Genomic DNA, 20,744 nt, shown 5'->3' on the forward strand with positions numbered 1-20,744 from the left:
TTTTCTCTGCTTTATTACTTCACAATGCTGATATGTGTCCAGACAATAAAACCCATAGTAGGGATTATTTTATCAACACCATCTTATAGTAGATCTGAAACATGCAATGCAGGGAAGGAAGGGGGTGCTGCTGCTGGTTGGCAAGGAAGGGGGGCACCAGGACTGATGACTGGCTATGTGACCTGCTGTGTATTGTTCCCCTGAATTAGGATCTGTGGGTTGCACATGATCCCAGATCACACACAAACACACAGTGCACTTGTGTTTACTTTAGGTGGAATTTTAGGGGGTGTCTCAGCGTGTGAAAGTATGAGCTTGTTGGTGACTTGTGTGTCCTATTAGCTGAGGCAACATGGCGTCTTTCTATGCAATGCAAGCCTAGCCTGTACAAAGCCTAGTAATACAAAACACATTTCCATCCATCCCTGTGTGACTGCTCTTCCTCCATCACTTTGCTAAAGACAACACAGACCCCCCCCCCCCCCTCCCCAGGACAACAAGGCAAAGGGTTTATTTTTTAGACTCCTGTTGAGAGAGAATGTAGATTAACCCCTTCAATGCCTGGAGTGGTCTTTACCCTCCTAGACATTGCATTGCAGGCACAATGCTAAAAGTTGCAGAGACCTCAGTGATACAGTCATAGTCAGTGAACCGTGAGAGTGTCTTGTGTGTGTCCTGAAAGTCTTTAACCCATTAGGTTCCTCAGACTAATTAACTGCACACTGTGACTCTTTATGATCACCTATAAAAATAACTCATCAGGTCATAAATATGATTTGGGGGTCTAAGAAATAGCATATGTGTGTGTGTGTTATAAGCTGGAATAATTCCCTAACCCATAAGAAAAAAATTCCCAGTACGCAAAGGGTTAATTTGAGAGAACTCAAGTATTTTTGGTCTAGATTTGAAGTGTCTGTCGGCATGTATGGAGAGGACTGCTACCTGTCACCAGTGCAAAACCTTCTGCAAACCCCACACCTGTTGGAAGAGTTATAAATCCTATCGGGTGTAAGATAAGACAATGATAACAGCCCATGCAGTCCCTTCTTCTTACAGTGGAGGTGACATTATTACATTGTAAAATAGGGACTTATCTGCAATGTGATATTGTGATGATAAAATGGAAGTAACGAGTCAGTTAAAGGGTATTTAGTAGGGGGTTATAAATGTTAATTTAAAGGGATACGCACATTAATGGCAGGGGGTGCATGGGATGTAAAAACATTTTGATGGATGCAGTCCTTGCTTGTATTATATATAATATTGGAATGATGATGTATAGGAGCCCCTGTAGAGGACCCTTGCCCTGCTAGCCATCCAGCCAGGCAGAGGGGATCAGGCTAGCCCTGCGCTGATCTCACTTGACAGATCGTGTGTACAGGCAGGACTGGATAATGTGTAACCCTGCTCCTTTATTAGAGATGGACAACGAACTAATGAGCTCCCCCAGCCGCATGTCCTGCTGCAAAACTTTCCTTTATTCCATTAGTACAAGCCCTGATCTCACATCGTTTCCCCGATCTCTGTACGATTGGTTATTATTGAATCATTGATCGCTCAGCATTGATCAGGTCACTTGTATCGGCCATAGACAAGTCATAGATGTGAGGGACAGTATATCTGGATGGAGTTTATTTTATGTGGATACATAATATAATAGACTGTAGACTTCTACTAGGGGTGTGGTGTATTTTACTGCATACACTACCATAATGGACCATGACAATGCATCTATCTTTTTATTTTTCTATAGTTCATTTCAGTATATGATCCATCTATGAATCTATTGTTTATCTCTATTATTACGTAAGGTTTCTATTTTATATCTATATGTCAAGAACCGTATCTATTTATTATTTCTATTTATTTGTTTTTAACTATCCGTCTATTTATATCATCTACATACATATGTATATTAATTCTTTCTTCTGTGTATGTTTTATTCTCCCAACCAAGTCTATCTATCTATCTATCTATCTATCTATCTATCTATCTATCTATCTATCTATCTATCTATCTATCTATCTATCATTAGCCTCGAATATTTAACCCATTAGTACCTGACTTTTTCTTATTCTGTCCAGATGTCACTATACAGGCAGCAGTGCAGAATGCAGGGTGTATGTTATTTTTATTTTGTCTTGGGGTGTACCAGACCAGGTGTATGGGGACCCATGTGTGGGGTGAGGAGAATTTGTCGTGTTTATTTCTATTTTGTCTAGGGGGGTACCAGACTAGGTGTATGGGGACTAATGTATGGGGTGAGGGGGGAGTACCCCTAGTCCAGGCCTGGTGTGTCCAGCACATTGTCTGCTCCCTTGCCTTCCAGTAAATTGCTCGGTGAGGTGGTGTCTTTATGTTGTGCCTATAACTAGGATGTAATCAGGCGCCACATGTCTCTCTCTAAAAGCATTTAATAAATGTCTATTAAAGCTACGAATGTAAGATAAATTTAGTAGCCCTGCTTCCTCCCTGTATCCGAGCAGTAATGATGGATTTACCTACAGGGATTCTCTTCCAGCACAGCCAGGGGTTTACTCTACACTCCATCCACCCAAATACAATTATTTACACTGTAGTCTCCTCCAAATTCTCCTCTACCCCTCTCTCTCTCTCTCTCTCTCTCTCTCTCTCTGTACATTGCTCCATCATTGATGGATCCTAATAAAAGTGCAGGTTACTGCTCTACTGGGGGACAATGTTATTTTCCACAAGCTGCTCCAAGATATCTTTAATCCCATCCCCATAAAGTCTCTTTATAGAGTTACAATTACCTCTCCCTTCCTATGCATTGTATTACGGAGGCCTTGGATTTCATTACTATTTTATTTTAATGGCCTTTTACTGTTTATTAGGCAAGTACTAATACACTGCTGTCAGACTTTTCTGCTGGAGCTGGTTTATAGTATTTATGGCGCTAACCTCCGCAGTGGAGATGTTGGCGATAAAGAAAACAGAGTGATATTTTCTGTGTGTACAGGAGACAATTATCATTTTCTATAAATGTAAATCGAAGGGAGAGAAAAATAGCCGGTGAATTATTATTTAAGGCACCTGTCATTGTCTAATAGGCTTGATGCTTAGCAATTGGAATTGATACTATGGTGAATCCAATTATATATATATATATATATATATATATATATATATATATATATATATATATATATATATATATATAATTATCATGAACTATTATTTTAATTTCTTGATTTAAAATATATTGTACGATGAACTTGTCCTCTCTCTCTCTCTCTCTCTATATATATATATATATATGTATATATATATATGAAGCCACACCCCACTGTCCTTCTGTATGGTTCTTTAATTACATTGCCAGATTTCATTGAGATGTCTCCTTCCTTTGGCTGTCACTTATCTTTGTCCCCTGTAAATGAAGGGCTATAAAATGGACCTATTGCTCTCAGCATGCAGTCCTCTCTTTAAATGTTAGAAAATTGTGCCATCTACCAGTTATACCAAGTACTGACACATTGTGAGACCTCCAAAGACCTCAGCCTGACTTCAATGCATCCATGTCACAGGCAAAGCCTCAAAGAGTGGCTTCTTACAGCCAGTCATCATTGCTGCACCCCAAGTAGATATACAAAGGGGGCACTGAAGCCGCGGGCTGCCCATTGGATGCACTATTACTATTAGCACTGCTTCTCCTAATTACCGCTATTTAATATTTATTATATTAACTACAACCAGAAAATATTTTTCAGGCAGTATAGTCGGGGCCAGGTCAGAGGTGAACCCCTAAATGTACTAAAATTAAAACTTAATATAACAATTATTTTTTTTTATTAATTTGATATATTATTCTTTATTTTCTCTGCCAAAAATGTTGCAGATAATTTTTTTTTTACAAATATCATTCACTCAAGCAATTTATACATAGGTTTGGGTTCAGTCTATGAATGCTGTATAGGCAACCTTTATAGGTAAATGTGATATTATTCTATCTATACAGAGGTATTTTATTAGTGTTGCCATAATCAGAGAGAAGGTAAATAGTAAAATATTGGTTGCAGCAGAAGGGTCATAGGAGTAGGACTGTATAGATACTGTACGCTTGGAGGTCATTTCATAAATGTCACCTGGCTTTCCAAACAAAGCGCAAACCTAGTATAATAATACATCAGAGCCAAATGCTTCTAGTTATATTATTTCATAATATCTTTTTTTTACGGTGTGCTCTTATGTTTTATTATAATTATAAACTTAGCTTTCATCCTGTTTAGGCGGTCGGGACGGGTTGATATTTATATGAATGCCTTGAGTTTCTAAATATTTGCTAAACTTGTCCTTTGTGTGATGTACATGGTATGTAGATATTTCATTCATTTATTTGGATGTTGTTTTTGCTTTTTTTCGGAGGAGACAATTAGCTATTAACCTGCTCCCTGCCAGCAGTCTCCAGTCGTCCTGGTAAGGGAATAGTTAACCCCTGAGACTGATGTCTTTATTTCATGTATTATTAGAGGACTGCTTGGTCTGCAGCGATTATTTCTTATGTGTGAGGGACTATGTGAGCCGCCTCTGGGTCAGGCATTGATCTGTGGAGTACAGCAGGCATGGGTTAATGTAGGCTTATTAGCATGTATACAACATTACAGTGTCCCCCTCTGTCCTCTTCTCCTTTCTGTGTCTGTAGCCTTCTGCCTGTCCTTCTCTCACCATGTATTACAATCACAAACCTACAAACTGTTTGCTCTGTTCCCCCAGACTCCATTACAAGTGTCCAGCAGGATTATTTCCAATGTCTTCCCCTATTGCAGCACTTTCAGATTATGTAGGGGGGTGTAAGCCCCTCTCACTGTGCTTTCTTTCACTCTCTTCCCCCCTTAATCTTTTCTGTGTTTTTGGTGTCTTATTCAGCTGGATGCAATAGAACAAGGATGGTTCAGCTAGGGAGAAAATAGAGAGAGAAATCCTCCAACTACCTACAAAGGGACCCAGGGCTTTGTAAAAGGCAGAAAGAAACAGAAATGAAAAGAAAATTGCAGCAGGCCAGGCTGAGATGTGTGAGTGTGTGTTGTGTGGATGTATATCTGTGTGTATCTTAAGGATGGCTTTGTCCAGGGCTTATTGACCATGCCAGTCACGATGTGGGGGACTCTGGGTTAACCTCTTACACTAGGAGAAACCTTTTCATTTGCAAACCGATAAATCTGAAACCCTGAGCACCTTTTGTACTACAATCAGCTTGTCCTGTATCTTCTTATGGAAAGTTCTATAGAGTTTCTCAATGGAAAGTTCTATAGCCAAAGGTTGGGCTCCCACTATAATATATATATATATATAGTAAGTAATGATCTGCCTAGCTGCCTGTGTAGACCAAGCCTTTATATAATAGCAATCCCCATATACCTCTGATGTTGCTATTGCTATAATTAAAGTCAAGTCATTTTCTATCTATATTTAGTTTCTTTCCTCCATCAGTTAAACAAATATCCCTCTCCCATGTCATAATGGACATAATTGATTGAAATCATTCCAAATCTTGCATCATTTCTCAAAGATCCCCCCCCCCATCTATTTCTATGAAAGACCCTTTACAATGCTGTTTTCCCTTCCTTCTAGAGTAAATGAAGCCTCTCCAGCAATTATTAAGGACTATTATAAAGGCTGGTTACTCTTAACTAATAACAAAGTTGTAAATTGCCACCTTTTTCTGCGACATTTCTCGTCTGTCATCGCTGATGTGATGAATAAGTGGTCAGTGAAAGTGATCTCCTGTAGCCTGGGATGTGGCCCCTCCATGTATACCTAGACCAGGATGGTCTCTATGTACATACATCCAGACAGATATGCACTGAAATCAATTACATACAATTTTATTAACCTCTTAATTTCTGGGATGCATGATTATCTATTTTATTGCACCGTTCTCTTTTCTTTCTAGAACATGTGTATTTTTGGTGAAAATTGTAAATCATGAATTATAGAATGGTATTAATAATGTATAATTGATTAATTAATGGGAACTTTATGTGATTTTTATATACAGTCTGGCTGTGAGGCTTCTTGATAAATCGTCTATTCTGACATGTTTAATACCTACTTCATCAATATGGGAAATATTGTGCCTTATCAGAGGCAGTCACATTAATATGACTGCACACAGGGAGAGAGGTGTCAGCAGGTTAAGCATGTTAGCAGGTGTGTCAGTGCCTGCAATGATCACATGATAAATAGCATTTCTATGGGAGGTGATATTAGCTGGGTTATGCTATGGATTGGGGCACATTCACCCACATTACCCCCAAGGAGCCAATACTTTGTTCCTGACTGCCCACTTGTTTCTTCTGCATTTCATAATTTGGCTTTCTTATAGGTGAAATAAGCAAATAAAATAGGTTTGATTTGATCTTGATTGTAATACAAATTAATATTTATATTACATCAGTTCCTTTATATATTTTCTTACTAAATATGAAATATGAAATAAAAAATAGTATTCATTTTCCATTCACAATATGTATGGGAGCCCTGATCAATTTTCATCTCAAATAATTATTCACTATTTCTTCAGCGTCTACTATGTATATATATATATATATATATATATATATATATATATATATATATATATATATATATAGTTGACATTTTGTCAGCCAGTATTGATTGTCTGCTATATGAGTAGTTTTGACCCAATGGTATCTCAATTCTCAATGGTATATTCTAAGTGAATCTATGTGTGTGTAAATATATATATATATATATATATATATATATATATATATGTATATATATATATATATATATATATATATATATTATAAGTTATTTAATAGAATCAGATACATGGATTTTCATATAATTCAAGATTTTGAGGATGATGATGAAGCTGAATTCTATATCAATTATGAATGGTATCAATAGATACATAGAGCTTCCTATGATTCAAGTTGTTGATAATATTGAGGATGATGAGGATGAATTATATCAATGGTATCAATAAGTACATGTAGCTTCCAATGATTCAGGATTTTGAGGATGATGACGATGATGATGATGAATTATAGCAATTATATGAATCGCATCCATAGATACACGAAGCTTCCTATGACTGCAGTTGTTGATGATATTGAGGATGATGATAATGATGAATGAGATTAGTTACAGTGTGATCTACAGAAATGTAATTGTACAAGATCTAGTCGTTCATTAATATCTACGTGCTTAATAGCGAAATATTTCTTTCCCTCTGAATATTTTATGTGGCTGAAAATAAAATTGTGGCTTCAGTTGGATTTCTGGAAGCTGCTTTGATATCTTGTAAATCTAGTAAATGAATGTCATCTAATGAAAGTGATTCTACTGAATGTGATACATATGGTTGTGTCTCCCACTCAGAATTATAGCTAATATACTAGATATTACACCGAGGAGCCTAGCAGAGTGTTATATCCCTTGCCTAAAACCCGTCTCTGGTCTCCCTCTAATGTTGATTTATAAAAGTACAATATAGTGCATCCTTCTTCTGTAACAAGTAAAATTTCAGTTTTATTGGAGATTCAGTAGATTCTCATTGATTTCGATGCGGTTTTCTTATGTATCTTTGTGTAATAAGGAGCAACGATTTTAACTTAATATATAGGATTTTCTTTATTGCCAGTATTATTATTCCTAAATATGACACTACCGTAAAGAACAATGACAATATACTCATTATAATAATTATCCTGTGTGATGTTACATTTCCTATAATTTTAGATTTCAAAACGCTCAAATAATTTGGAACATTATACTACATTTCAAAACGATTACATTTGTTTAATGGGTTTTTATTTATTTTACATGTGGTTGCATATAAAACATTTGGACACTCTGAGAGGGTGGCAATTTAAGGGTTAGGGGGGTAACTTCAAAGACCCTTATAATAGGTGGTAGCGAAACTGAACAAAGAGTTAATACAGGTCCTGGTCTGATCGATTGAAATGGACGGGCGAGATGTGGAAATGACAATTCATACACAGAGAAAGAGACGTATTTCTACGTTGCTTAATGCATAATAGTACAATAGTCATTCCTGGATCTTCAGTATATATACTCGGTTTGCTATAGTCATATCTATTATTATTTTCTTTATTTTTACAGAATTGACATTTCACTTGCACTTTATCTTTTTTTTAATTATTATTTGTTCGTTCAGATAATAAATGACATCTCCGTTCAGCTTTCAAATAAACTTTATTTCTGAAAGAAAACCCTATCGGTGTTATTATTGGTGTGCTGTGCCTGCTGCATTGTGTATGATATAATATCTATAGGCTCTGTGCTGTGTTCATGTGTTGCAAGAGTCTGTCTTGTGTTTCTTCTTCAAACCTTGAGTCATTAGCAATCCCCTCTGGCTACATGTTTTGCATGAGAGAAACATTATGACATAGTTGTAATACAAACCCAACCTATTTGCTCTGCATCTCTTCCTGCGAATGGAGTGAAGATCCCGGTATCCAGCTTCCTACACAAGGAAAAGAACCTGCCAAATCTCCCATTTACACGGGATACACTAAAGAAAAAGTCTGGAGAGTGCAACAAGAAGTGCAGAGTGCACTGGATTTCATAACACTGGAATGATATGGAAAGTGGGGAATCAAGACATTAGGGATTCTGCTACATATAACACTACACAATCTATCAGTCCAGACCTGTTACATTTAGATATATCGATAAATCTAGGGATAAATAGAGAGGTAAATAGATAATAGAAGTATAGATATATAGATAGTAGATAAAACAGATAGTTTTTCATAGATAGATTAAATAATAGAAAGAAAGAAAGATCGATAGATACGTAGATGTGTTATGATATAGATCATAGATAAAACAGATATTTATTCATAGACAGATTAGATAGTACTGTATAGATACATATGATAGGTAATTACATATTTCACACATAGATACAGAGAGGTTCCAAAATATTGAACATAAATATGGAACATTTATTATAGAATAACATAATGTTCCTTAAACTTAGTATTTCAGAGTTTAAACCTAATGGTGTCCTTTCCATCGGATGTTTCCTAAATGATATGTGTTTGAATGTATTTATTCAATGTCACAATGCACACAGGAGGACATGATCTAAAAATCTGCATAAATATTACACTGAAATATCATCTAGAAAATCATTGGTTTTACTAAACATCGCTATAATTATTGTCAGCCGACTCGGGAGTGAACCTGGATTTGAGTGTTTTTACCCAAGGTGAAGTCTCCTCTGTGTGTACTGTTGTCAGGAGGAGAATGTTATGTCATGTAATGCTAAGGACTTCTCCTCACTGCCCAGTCCAGTGGCTTCATTGTATAAAGTAGCACATTTCACAAGTGTTCTGTGGATTGATCTTTTTTCTTGATCTTTTTTTTTTCTTCTACTTCTTGCTATTACTCAATCGGCAGCAAGGTGGCGCTGTGCAGTCTCCATCGTCCTGCAGCGTCTCTTCTCTGCAAATACAAGTCTCATCATTCTGCAAGATTCTCATTCCCAGAATGTCCGCTGCACCCATATCTATATCTATGTGTGGAACATGGACTAGAGAATGCCAAATGTTTATAATAGTAATAATAATAGTGACTGAAAATATTAAATTATAATTATCAGTATTCCTCCTGATCTTTCTATTATCTATTAATATATATATATATATATATATATATATATATATATATATATATATTGATCTGTTCTATCTATTTTTCTATCGTCTAATATATTTTTCTTTCAACGATTGATCCTTTATTTTTTTCTAAATTTACTATTTCTCTTCTGCTTTTTTGTTCACTCCAATTTAAAAATGGTTTGGATTTTATCATTTTTATTTTTCCATGTGAAAAATTGAGTGGAAATTAAAGATAAAAGGTTAAAAATGACAATTATTTTTCTTAATTTCTTAATTGAAACTAAATGAAGCTACGTCTATATATTCATGGTAAAAATATTTCCATCTTCAATTAATACATTGCATTTTTAACCCGTCACAAGACTTGTCTCCTTGAACCGAGTTGAACTTTGCATGTCAACATTTGATGGTCAAAAATATAACAGAAGTAATAAAAACAATATCAACATAATAATAATATTAACAACAACCATAAAAATAATTGTATTAATAATGGCAATACTCCTAATGATAACAATGCAACACTATTTATAATTATTAATAATATTAATGATTAATAATATCACCAATAATAATTCCAAACATAATTGATATTAATAAAAATGTACTTAATAACAACAATAATAATAATAAAAATGATAATAATAATTTATAGTTCAATAATAGTAACATATATGCAACAAAGGACATTATTGATTTATTTTGTATAACAACTTATTACATTGCAGAGTATTTCATGGTGCTTCAGAAATAGAGAATCAATGGACGTGTATCCCCCAATATCCCCATATGCTGGACACCTGTACTTGGAACGAGTGTTTGGGAAGGGGGGGACTCTATTTCCCTGTAGATGTATGTGAGCAGGTGACGAGATTATTCCTATTGACACAGCAGAATTGTTGATAAATAGAATTAGTAACCTGATGTTAATTTATCAGCAAGACGACGCTGCGACTCATGGAGCGACTGAGGAAGAGCCAGAATGAATGGGCGCACTGCTACCTATACAGCAGTATTCACATTGTTCTGCTGTTATTATCACCAAGCTTTCTACTCTGCAGATAAGGGCACAATGCAGTGCTGGGCTGCATCCAGATAGTCTCAGCTTAACTCTTACAGTGCTGAAACTGAAATAGGATATGTAGATATAAACAGTCGCATACACATAACACATATATGCATTACGTATATATACTAAAATACTACATATAGACAAATATATGCATTGGTATTACTATATTTACAGATATTTATACTAATATGATGCATACAGACACATATATACATTCTTATAATACATTTATAAACTGCTATGCTATACACAGGTACATACACAAGCTTTTTGTAAAGATTAATCACACCATACATTGTATTATTTCACACCATACATTGTATTATTTCACATTATACATTGTATTATTTCACATTATACATTGTATTATTTCAATTTTAATGATTACACTTTATTCCCATGTGACCTCCACCCATTGTCCTGATTCTTACTTTATTTTATATACACTTCATATACACTTTATATTAACTTTTGTCACTTGCAACGAATATAAACCAAAAAATAGTACAAGAATTGCAGAAATGATACACTCGTATTTAGCAGATCTATCGGTTAATGCAAAATGCAAAGTCTCTGTTAACACGGGTCTCTCCATCAATAGTGCAGAATCTCTGAAACCTTAGGGCCCCCAAGCAGCAGCTTTCATTTCATTTCTTTTCAGTTTTTATTTTGCTGCTGATTATCTACATCATTCGTGATCAATGAATAGCGCCAACATATTCAGTAGCGCAGTGCAGAGTTTTCCATGACTTTACATGAGTCTCTGAGCCCAGACTGTTTACCTAGGACAGACTTGAGACAATACAAGTAATACCTTTTAATACGTTTTCTGGGTGTGAGAGTAACCAAAGAACCTGGAGGATTTGGGGTCCATCAGAACTTTTCAGTATCTTTGTGCAGATGAGTCCAACTTGTTGTATTACTTATAACCCGATTCATGACACTAGTGTGAACAGAGGTTTATCCATTCTGAGTATCCTAAAGAAATAGACAAACACCGGTCAGAATTTGCTGTTGTCTATAAAAAAAACCGCAGGTATGGATGTGTGTGGTGCACAGACTGCTAAAATAATTGCAGTTTACGAATAAATGTCTTTTAAAACGCATCATAAAGCAAACCCATATTCACCATGATCTCTCTTTGCAGGAACTTCTAAATAAATGAATAATAGAAAACATAAAAACATTCAGTACAAAGATGTCACCTGCCCCGACCACACGGTTATTTTAGACATCTTTTTTTTTTTACCTAGAGTCTTATGATGTTTTTTGATGAATGCCTGGAGTGTACTTGCCCTAAAAGGCAAAGGGTTGTGAATTTACTCCTTAACCTGAAGTCAGTGGAGAACAGATCGTAAAAAAAAAATATCTTCTCCGCACATGAGAGGAGAAAACGCAAAAAATCCAGGCCGTTTTGTGTCGCACACTCCCGGCTTCCCTTCTGTATGGTCGAATTGTACTTTTTCCTGATACATCTGGCGTGGACATTTGTACCTGTTGCTTCACTCTCTCCCCCATGTTTAAGGATATTATTAATATTATCATTATTGCTTCTATTTACAGTGGGAGATTATTTTAACTAAAGATTTTTATTTTTGCAGAAAGGACATGCAAACTCCAATTTTTGTATAGCCTTCTTCCAGGCAACATGTTTTATGTGTGTAATGGATAGACATACACAAAGGGGTGTATTTCCTCATATTGAGTATATGGGCAAGTGATGTGTAAAAGCCTCCCTTCAGCACTCCCTTTTTCCCACTTACAATTTTTATTAAAGTTTTTAAATGTTACTGTATTTTTTCCCATTTTTTCTTCTTCCTATTTTATTTTTGCTTCTTAATATAATTTGATTTTAAATAATCTATAAGTAATTATGTCATTGTGTATCCATCTGCCTCTCTTATTTTCTTCTTTCTTTCTTTCTTTCTTTCTTTCTTTCTTTCTTTCTTTCTTTCTTTCTTTCTTTCTTTCTTTCTTTCTTTCTTTCTTTCTTTCTTTCTTTTCCCTCCTTCTATTCATTCTTTCTTTCTTTCTTCTCCCTCCTCCTATTTCTTTCTTTTTCTAGTATTGTCCTTTCACCCTCATTCCATTTCTACTGTTCTCTTTCTTTCTCTCAACTTGTCGCTGTCTCCATCTACTTCTCTCTCGGTGTTTCTATCTCTCTGTATATAGTATTATACTAATTTATCCTTCTCTGTCTCTCTTTTTCTGTGCCTCTCTCTTGCTCTTTTATACTACCTCTTTCTATTGGCCCCAGTGTTTCTGCTTCTCTCCCTGTCTTCTCTGTGGTCCAGAGTGATACATATATGTATATATATATATATATATATATATATATATATATATATATATATAAACACACACCGTGGAGTGCCTCTTGGATATTTGGGTTGTCACTGGAACTGAAATAACAGTTTACTAACAGCAATCAATAAAACACTAAACACGTGACTGCTCTGCTCCACTTGTTAATAAAGAACAGGATACAATGTTCTTACTATATTATTCTATGGAGGTTAACCCTTTCCGGGGGCATGGATATAGGTGGGGAGTGCGGCTGGTGCACCGTGGCTGTGCTGTGGTAAGTGTGAAGAAGCTGTCAGCAGTCATTACACCTCCTGTCTAACAGGACATCTCAATCTCCCTGGCAGCCTGTGATGGGAGCAAAGACCCCTCCAACATGACAGCTCCCAGCCCTGTCCCCCATCCAGGATCTCTCCTCTGATAATAGCTATTCTATTACTGACAGGGATTGTACATACACAAACATGATGCCAACCTATACCATGTCCCAGGACTAATGTATAGACACATAGCTCACACCTTGTGAATGCTACATTCTATAACATATATCAGCACTGGCTCTTAGATATCATAAAAATATGAATACTAAATAAACATGATGATACAATAATATTATATAAAGCTAATCACCTAAAATAGAGAAAATAACATTGATAAATACTAGGTAAGATTATCCTTCCCTTCTGTAAAGCGAATATTTAATGTTGTCTGATTATGTGTATATTCTTCTTCAAAATATTATTCGGAATGAACCTTATATTGTAATTCTGTGTCCCAATCATAGAATAGGAACAAAATGTTGCAAGAAGCTTTCAATCGATCTATGTCTATATATTATTATTATATTACTCATATGAATTAAATACATTATTATTATGATTATTATTATTATAAATAACAAAAATACAGTAGATTCTTTCTCATGTCCCATGTATGAGGCAAGGCTAGAATATATCCTCTCGCACACACTACCTGGTACACTGTATACACCACATAAATGCATAATACCATTACATGAGAGAGACCTCAGCATCAGAATCAGTGGGAATGGCTTCCAGGCAATGCTACTATATAATAACCAGTGTGATCTCTTACTTACTGGATCACAGGCGCCCATTAACCCCATCCCTGCCAGCAGCCCCGTGCTTTGATATTAGGACGCGTTAACTGTTTCCCTGCTAGAGAAAGGCTCGCCTTGGTTTACATGTTCTTTAGATATTTACAGGAAGAAAAAAAGATTTTCGAGATTTATTTAAATGATCGTATTGTTTCTGCCTGCATCAATGATCCACAAGAACTAACTATGAAGTGATGTGCAGTGAGTTTCTAATTCAATCTAACGTAATAGTATTAACTATATATTACAGCAAACATCTCACATGGATCGCGAATAGTATTATTAATAAATGTTATATAATTAACCCTATATTTCTCGGACAAGTCCTATCTGTATATTCTATGTTTTTAATAACTTTTTCTATCTTTCTATCTATCTATCTATCTATCTATCTATCTATCTATCTATCTATCTATCTTCTATCAATTATATATCTATCCATCCTCCTATCTACCTATTTCTTTCTATTCTTCACATAATGCACTGTCATCACAATTTAGAACAGATTACTATCTCCTCTGCACTCCTCTGACAACCTTCTCACACCGCTATGCAGCTCATGTCCCTCTTGTTACATATTACACTGAATTGACGCAGAAACCAATTGGTCGCATTTGTAAGCACCTTCTAGTTTTCTCGGAAATTTCAGAGGAAAAATAAAACCTCCAAGATGTCTGGATTGGATTATTTTTTTTTGCAGCCCATGATTTAGATGTAATGGAGGCAATATATGTCCTTTAACCCTTGCTGTCCCGCTGTAGCTGTCAGAAGTTAGACATCAATGCTGCCTCCAATATGAGAATATCTCAATTACTACATAACAAAGGTAGGAAAGAGAAAAGGAGGATGGAGGGGGGTGAAGGGTGATCATTGTGCAGTCAATCTAGTCATCTATTTCTTCTTGATTAACTATTTAAGTTCTGATCCCATTGCTCCTTATCTTCCCCCAATCTCCATGAACTTTAGATTTTCCAAATCATTTTACTCCTTTTCTGTTTTTTTATCAGAAGGAAAAAAAAAAAGAAATGAAATGTTCATTCTTAGATTAGGCGGTCTGGTTTCTCTATCAGTAAAGGGGATAAGGTTCCTGGGACTATAATGGGCCAATTGTAGCTGGTATGTGACCCATAAAATGTGGAGGTGACTATTCTGGCTATGGTATGTAATTATGCAAAACACTTTCTATACAGCCTTGCCATCTGATCTAATGACAGTCCCCAAGGTCTCTTTCACAAGGGGAGGGCCCACATACAACAGAAACAAGCACTCACTAAAACTAGCCATTGTCTTAATCCCATCTCAGCCCTAAATGAGGAGCATAAACAGTGATAAACAGCATGTAGGTAGGTAGGTACCTTCCCAATACACCACATCCATAGGAGAAACTTCACTGCTGGAACAACAGGTGCACACTTCAGTAATTATGGCCAAACTTTACACATTAGGGGGGCTAGTGCCCCAACACTCCTACAGATCACCGGCACATATAAACACAGTTATATAAGCATTTATTATATTTAGAGTGAATTATGCTTTTTCATAAAGAAACTTCTGCTTATTTATAGCACATTGGAGATGAGGTCAAAGTATGATCTTAGGGCTATGTAATAGAAAGCACATGTTCACATGTTCTCTACTCACAGACAGTGTAGAGGAGAGAATGCTGGGAACATGGACCCAGACTAGAAATAATATATATTATTAACATATAGCAGACACCAGGCAGTACTCCAATAGGTGTGGTGAATCAGTGTGGCTTTGTTCACTCAAGCAGATACGTTTCATCTGATCCATACAGCCTTTATCAAGATATATATATATATATATATATATATATATATATATATATATATATATATATATATGATATAACAAAGATGATGGTAGCTGCAGTACTCCATTCCTTAAAACTAAGGCTCAGTTCACACTACAGTTGTGATTTCTGTCTCTAGTATCCGCCTAGAAAAGAAAGTAAAAAACTCGATGGATCAGTTTTAAAACCATTTGAAAGTAAATGTACATTTTTATGTCATCAGTTGTCATCCGTTGTACAGTGATCCGTTTTGGATCCGTTTTTTTCACAGAACAAAAGACGGAGCTTGCAGTACTTTTTTTCCGTCTAAAAAGAGGCTAATCCAAAACTGATAGGTCCAAACTGACCCCAACGGATGACGTTAATTTTTTTTTACATTGAAGTCAAAGGGATAGATAGTAAGTGTCAGTTTTTACATTTTTTAGAGGAAGACAATAGACAGATATAGACAGAACTTGTTAATACATAGATGGAAAAGAGATGGTGGGAATAATTTCTAGGTTGAAGTCAATGAAAGACGGATAGTTTGAAAGAGTGTCAGTTTTTTTCAATCAGGTATTACATCAGGTTTTTTTTAGGTTGATATAGTTCTCTTTCTCCTTCTCTCTATCTTGGAGGATATGCCATAGACCATTACTATAAACTATAGAAGATATAGAAAGATAAATATAGATATAGGTATATATACTTAGTATAGTATCTGGGAGGATTCATCATGTACCCATACTATAATATCTTAAGCTAGAAGTATATATATATAGATAGATAGATAGATAGATAGATAGATAGATAGATAGATAGATAGATAGATAGATAGATTTAGATAGATATATAGATAAAAAGATATGGATAGATATCTCAGACACACTAATACCTAGGGGGCTATCCCATAAATTAGAATTAGATCTATATAACTTTTTCTTTTGTCCTGTATTAGAATCTTGTCTAGGAAATTAAAAGTCCATATTTGCATTTTAATGTAGCCTCCCCCCTCCTCCTGTGCTGAGACCCCCTTATCATCACATAGAGGTGCAGGAGCTATATGAAGAAATGAAGTGCTGCCAGTGCCACAGATAGACAGATCTGCTCTTGTCAGGGGTCACGATGCCTCAGATTGCTTCTAGAGATCTTTTGAACAATTCACACGACTGAAAGCTTAGTGGTATTACTTGTTCTGAAGCCCCAGTACTAGGATCACATTCACAAATAGAGGTCTATGGAATTTCCATGCTAACTTGCTCACTGGCTTCCAACCATTCCTCTGTTTTTTTTTTCTTCTTGGTGACACAATTCTGATCCCTGAGATGACAAGACTTGTGAGGAGAGAAAGAGAAAATTGCATCTCGCATTGTAGCTACTTCCCAATCAAAGGGGGCTTTATCCTTGTCTGCCAGAGAGAAAAGCACAAAATACAGAATGAGTTTTGTGTTTCATAATTAAACATCCCCACCCCGAATCTTTTCACATTTGTACACACTGATCCCCCCTCACACACAGAATTTACTTTCTCCCCCTGCTCTGCCCCCTCTAAATGTGCAGAACGATAATAACAACACGTTGTTACTTTGTATCCAATGGACCTCGATTTGGGATAGTTATGGGAGGAATGAGTTAAATCACAAAAAAAAGAAGTCAAAACTTCCAAATCTACACAATATACAACGAGGAGGAGTCGATTGTATGCGATCTTTGTCGCTGTAAAAAAAAAGTTGTGCAACATTTTATCCAATCATGACAATTGTCTCCGAAACATGGAGCTTCCTTCCCCTTATCGCTTAATAATCAGAAATATCAAAAAATAGAACAAAAAATATATCACAATATTGACGTTTACAAGAGGAAATATACCGCGGCGAAATTGACGCAATTACAAAAGAGGCGCATAATATCAAGCGACAAAAGAAATAAATAAATGTAATTATATATATAGTGATGAGTTTTCAGCAGTTTTTTTTCACTACTTAATCATTTTAATGAGTTCATCCTTTAGTTTGGTGAAAATTAAGAGCGCTTTTCCCCAACAGATACAGTAAAAGGTGATGTGGGCAGCCATCTAGATGAAGATATTATTTCTTAATTAGCTCAGTGTCAAAGGTTTAGGGAGCCCGATTAACTATATTTTACCTTAATTACACACTCAACTCCGCTGAGTATCTCCTGGGCGCTCACTTCTTCTCTTTATTACAAAATAATGGAGAAAAACAGCAAATAGTTATTTCAGTACATTCATTAATTCTTTAGTAATATTAATTAATTGCAGGAGATGCTCATGTGCAGGTAAAGGGAGCAATCTCTCCATGGTTTACACAGGATGGGGTAACACATTCCTAAAAAGAACATTTCTGTGCAGAGGAATTATTGTAATGTACAGCTTCATCTGAAACAAGAAATTTATGGACATATGTAAAATGAATGAAAACAAAATCGTTATCTATCATTGTACTTATTTATTTAGGATCTAATCTATCTATCTATCTATCTATCTATCTATCTATCATCTATCTATCTATCTATCTATCTATCTATCTATCTATCTATCTATCCTATCATTTAATTTTCTATCTATATTATTAAAAACATCTATGCATTTACTAACAAAACAAAAACACACGATGGCTGAATATCGATAGATAGACATTGCCATCATGTGTATATTATAACAGCTAATCTATCTATAATACCAGGCTTTTTATTATTTCAGGTTTGTTTATGTATGTATATTATGTATCTGCCTATCTATTATCTACCATATTTATCATCTATATATCTGTCTATTATCTATCTATCTATCTATCTATCTATCTATCTATCTATCTATCTATCTATCTATCATCTATCTCTCTATTATCTTCTGCCCCATTCCTTTTTGTTATGTATTATATTTCTATATATATATCTTTTGTACTTTCTGTCTTTGTCACATCTAATTGCCTATCTATCTATCTATCTATCTATCTATCTATCTATCTATCTATTACCTTCTGCCCCCATACCTTTTTGTTATGTATTATATTTCTATATATATCTTTTGTACTTTCTGTCTTTGTCACATCTAATTGCATATCTATCTATCTATCTATCTATCTATCTATCTATCTATCTATCTATCATCTATCTATCTATCTATCTATCTATCTATCTATCTATCTATCTATCTATCTATCTATCTATCTATCATCGATCTCTCCCTCTCTATACTTGTCCCCTCTCAGAACTTACTTTAGTACTTGGTGGACAAGGCTGGTTCTGCAGTGAGCAGCAGCAGGACACACTTTGGTGATCCCAGTCTCAGTCATGTGGCGACATAAAATGTTTCTGCGACAGTTCTTGCTCCTCAGCAGACAACTGCCTTTCAGATGAGAATAAAAAGACAAGGCTGTTCAATTTAACAATGAGAAGTGCCCAACATTTAGCACCCAGGTCATCACTAGAAAAGATCTGCTGAGACATCACTTTACATTCAGCTATTTACTCCTGTGAGAATCTCCGCACTCTTTACCAGTTCCTCCTCCTGTGAATGTGTAAAAGGCTGAATTATTTATTTTACTGCACAAGGCAGCAGATCCCAGGAAGATAATCTTCAGAGCTGCAGAGATATCCTCCTGAGATCGGCACTCACCATGGGCACAGCAGCTCTTCAGTCTCTTCCATCATCAATAATCGCTAGCGATAATCGTTACATCTATTAAAACACCTGCATTCTGTGCGATCAACCTACCCTATCCAGACAGTAAGAGTGGATTCCACATAAACACCTACTATGGAATCCACCCTGAAACCCAGTTTAACAGGGTTTAACAGGGTGTCCAACTCTGGCAAGAAACTGCTCGCTGGAAATTACAGATATATGTCAGAAAACCCAAAGAAAATGAATTTGTTGTGTTTTATAAGTTTGATGAATTATTGATCTGATTCATGTGAGATGGACATTTGGGGGTCACTAATGACTATGATGACCATAATGACTAATGACCATGATGAATCTATGGTACATTTGGTTATGTTCCAAATGTTTGGTTTATTCTCCAATAAAATTGAGATATATTTATTACTGTTATTATTTTATTATTATTACTATTTAAACTATATATTACTATTATTATTGTTCTTGTTGCTATTATTATACAGATTTTTAAGTTAATGTAGTCGGGTCTACCTTGCTTTAGACATTTGCTATTTATATGCTGTAATCTTCCAATGTCTAGATATCGCAGAGCTGAGTTATATATCACATTCTTAAAATAGAAGCACAACTCATCTTGAGACCACAATGTGTCATCAGAAATTGTATTTTAACCAGCAAGAATTGATGTGTAATACAATGATCAAAACATAATCTCATTGTGCACCATATAGAGCCCACAAATAGAAGATCACAGATTAGATATGACTCTGACCAGTTGTCTTATTTCAGAACTAGGGAGAATTAGATAACTATTTAGTTAGCTTCAGAGTGAGTGGGAAACTGGACCTAACCAGACCAGTCCACAATTTAATGAAGAAAATGGCTGCTTTCTTCCCAAAACAGCACAACACCAGTCCATGACTTGTAAAGTTCAGCTTTATAAAATGGATGGAGCTTGGATGCAATCACCAATGGTCCAGTAAGGATCAATTTTTGATCATGGACAGCCCCTTTAAGTGGCATGCTTGCTAAGGATTAGCCACAGTGGAATCATTTGCCACTATCTGGCAGTGAATTACACTAATAGCCTCCACCTACTGCAATACTAGTTCCACTTCTGGTTCTGAATCCACAACAACAAGCAACATCCTGTGGAATCAAAACCTCCAGAA

General features: G+C 35.5%; 1 long non-coding RNA gene across 1 annotated transcript; it reads right to left on the bottom strand.

Moving 5' to 3' along the window:
• Positions 1 to 16,809: 16,809 nt before the first annotated feature.
• On the bottom strand, positions 16,810 to 19,330 carry LOC140125703 (uncharacterized). Its single transcript, XR_011854703.1, has 3 exons — positions 19,167 to 19,330; positions 18,072 to 18,123; positions 16,810 to 17,334 (listed from the first exon to the last, which is right to left on the bottom strand). It is a non-coding gene; the product is annotated as an uncharacterized lncRNA (long non-coding RNA).
• Positions 19,331 to 20,744: the final 1,414 nt, after the last annotated feature.

This window comes from Engystomops pustulosus, chromosome 4 (assembly GCF_040894005.1).
Source record: "Engystomops pustulosus chromosome 4, aEngPut4.maternal, whole genome shotgun sequence".
NCBI lineage: Eukaryota > Metazoa > Chordata > Amphibia > Anura > Leptodactylidae > Engystomops > Engystomops pustulosus.